This window comes from Colobus angolensis, unplaced genomic scaffold, assembly GCF_000951035.1.
Source record: "Colobus angolensis palliatus isolate OR3802 unplaced genomic scaffold, Cang.pa_1.0 Scaffold245, whole genome shotgun sequence".
In the NCBI taxonomy this organism is placed as follows: Eukaryota; Metazoa; Chordata; class Mammalia; order Primates; family Cercopithecidae; genus Colobus; species Colobus angolensis.
Genome location: NW_012115655.1, coordinates 2,898,489 through 2,901,827, shown reverse-complemented (window position 1 = coordinate 2,901,827; position 3,339 = coordinate 2,898,489).

Sequence of the window (3,339 nt, the reverse complement as noted above, 5' to 3'; positions counted from 1 at the left end):
GCGGAGGTTGCAGTGAGCCAAGATCATGCCATTACACTCCAGCCTGGGCAACAAGAGCAAGACTCTGTCTCAAAAAAAAAAAAAACAAAAACAAAAGCATTGTGCTGAGCATGGTGGCTCATGCCTGTAATCTCAGCACTTTGGGAGGCCAAGGCGGGCATATCACGAGGTTAGGAGATCAAGACCATCCTGGCTAACATGATGAAACCCTGTCTCTAATAAAAATACAAAAAAATTAGCCAGGCATGGTGACAGGCGCCTGTAGTCCCAGCTACTTGGGAGGCTGAGGCAGGAGAATGGCGTGAACCCAGGAGGCAGAGCTTGCAGTGAGCCAAGATCATGCCACTGCACTCCAGTCTGGGCAACAGAGTGAGACTCCATCTCAAAAAAAAAAATTGTATGCCACAAGTAACCAAAATTCCTAGTCAATTGTGGCTTTAATAGTGGCTATAGACTTTTGTCATCCACAGACATTTTGTCTTGCTTTGGTCCTTTTCAAGACGAAGTTTATAATCAAATATAAGACTCTGAAGTGCAGGTCTCAGATAACTTTGCTAACTTTAAAAATCATGCTATTGGAATAGAGGAAAAAACCAAACTTCCAGGACTCTCATGGAGAGCTAATGTGTTGAACATTGCTAAACATTTTGTTTTCAGAGTCAAGAGAACTTATTTCTTTAGAGCTATTTGCAACTTTTAACAAGTGAGTAAAATATACTCCTGTGAACAAAATTTGGAGCATATTTGTTCCTCTCTACCTGATTTCTCCAGAATTTGGAAACTATTTGTGAACATTCTCAATTTATGGCAGTATAGCTAATTGCATAAGTGCAATAAGAATCTGTTTTCTTTTGTAACAGGACACAATTAGAGAAATTGGTTATTTTACCAAGGCTTTGACTGGAATGGATGCTTTCTTTAAAGAATCAAAGTTGACTTATAGAGCCAATTAAAGCCTGTTGGGGCATCTGGCCTCATACCTTGTCCACACAGAGTCCCTGTACAAAATTCCTGACCTGTGGTAAGTAAAGAATGTCACTTTCTAACAGGCCCAGGAACTCCAAGTTATCTTGGGACCTCAAGAGGAGAGGAATTTGCCAACTCTTAGGTATTTGAGGGTACAAACCCATGGCTGGGCTTGGCTTCTGAAAAGTCTTATCTGAGATTCTACATGGAACAGAGTTCTATCAAAGCCAATTTAAAAAGCGTTAAGTGAAAAATAATGATTCTTGCTGTACAATATGCAAATAGTCGGTAACACTAAGGTTTATTTTGTAAACAAATCAGTTCTATCATGATTTGTTTTTAATAAAAATGGGGACTGGAGAGGGAAAAATTATGCTTCAAAAGAAAAACTGTAGTACATTGTTGTTAGCTGTTCTTGAGGTTTTTTCCTGCAGTTTAGACTAAATTCTTAATTCTTTGTGGGTTAGAAGTCCCCAAACTAATGCTTTCAAATCTTTGCTTTTAAAATTGTGAATTGTACTCCTCATCCTAGGACTTGTTATTTACCTTATAGTAGGCTGTTTCAGTTAAACACTGTAGTAAAACTATAGATGAGAGTGCCAATGTTTTTGCCACAAAAGCCCACCCAGGCCTGCATGAGTTGCTCAGAGGGTTGCAAAGCGGTTCCACACTTCTCACCTTGGGGTTCACTCCCATTCCCACTACGTCCCCTGTTAGCAAGAAGAAGTCAGAGCAATTGACAACCTTTTCCATCTTCACATCCTATTCCTTAAGATGAAGGTGTTATAAAACTCAAAGGGAGGGATCGAAACTGCCTTTGCAAAATTATGACTGAGACAGTGAAAGAGATCTGAATTAACTGACTCCATCTTGCTTCTAACCTCCAAGCTGTCCTTGTTCATTCCTGGGCATAGGCTGAACTAACTTTGGGAGAAACTTAGTTTATAGTTTAAACAAAGATGGTAACAGCCCTTTCCCAAAGCAGACCTCCTTCCTGCCTGGGGACTAGATTGCCTTTGTAGGACTAACATTAGCCATTAGAAGCCATTAGCCATTTCTGACCATTAGAACTTATGGTTTAGGAGTCCTGCAGCTGGGGGCTACAAGATTCTGACTGTCCCTAAACTGCTCCTAAGATCAGTGCTTGAGATATTTTGTAGACCCTGCACTTGATGGATCAGCTGGCACCACCCAGATCAATAAATTGACTCCTCTGATCTTGTGCCCCCACCCAGGAACTGACCCAGTAACCAGCTCCGACTCCCTATGATTTCATCTCTGACCAATCAGCACTCCTGGCTCACTGGCTTTCCCCACCCACCAAGTTGTCCTTAAAAAATCTGCTCCCCAGGCTGGACACGGTGGCCCACACCTATAATCCCAGCACTTTGGGAGGCTGAGGTGGGCGGATCATGAGGTCAGGAGATCGAGACCATCCTGGCTAACATGGTGAAATCTCGTCTCTACTAAAAATACAAAAAAAAATTAGCCGGGCGTGGTGGTGGCGCCTGTAATCCTAGCTACTCGGGAGGCTGAGGCAGGAGAACCGCTTGAACCCAGGAGGTGGAGGTTTCAGTGAGCCAGGATTATGCCACTACACTCCAGGCTGGCAACAGAGCAAGACTCCAACTCAAAAAAAAAAAAAAAAAAAATCTGCTCCCTGAATGCTTGGGAACACTGATTTGAGTAATAATAAAACTCCAGTCTCCTGCAAAAAATAAATAAATAAATAACTCTGAATCATGTCTTGGACAAGAGGACATTCTCTCAGTTCAGCCACACACTCTGCAGGGATCATGACACTCACCAAAGTCAGGACTTCTGACCCATCCGAACTCAGAGAGCCAGTGTTTGGAAACAGGCTCAGGTTGATTACAGACCTATATCCAGTAGGCACATAGTGCTCCAGAAGTGGCAGCTCATTTGTGGTCCCTGCAAATCCAGCCTCAATTCATAGCCTCAATCACAGTTTCCACTTCAGGTAATTATGCTTCATGCCTTGGTCATGGTGGCAATTGATACTTGTGCAAATTATTCCACAAATTGTGCAGCCCAGCAGAGAGGACAGTTACCTCCCAGCAGAAACTGTACTGACTAAGGAGGTTAGCTATTCTGAAAAGTGTCCCAATCAAGGCATTTTCAAAGTCCACTATGTGACCTTGATCAGGGAAATTCAGTCTAAGGACTGAAGATCCAGGAAAGAGGTTAGTGGATTATTGGAGTAGGGGTCAGATGCAGTCCACATGCCACAAACCATCCTACCAGCTGGTTTCAGACCAGCTGGTTTCAGACTACCGAGTTCCCAAGTCAGCCATGACCAATAACAGTAGCAGCCAGCATTTGTTAAGCTTTGTATGCCAGGCATAGTGCTAA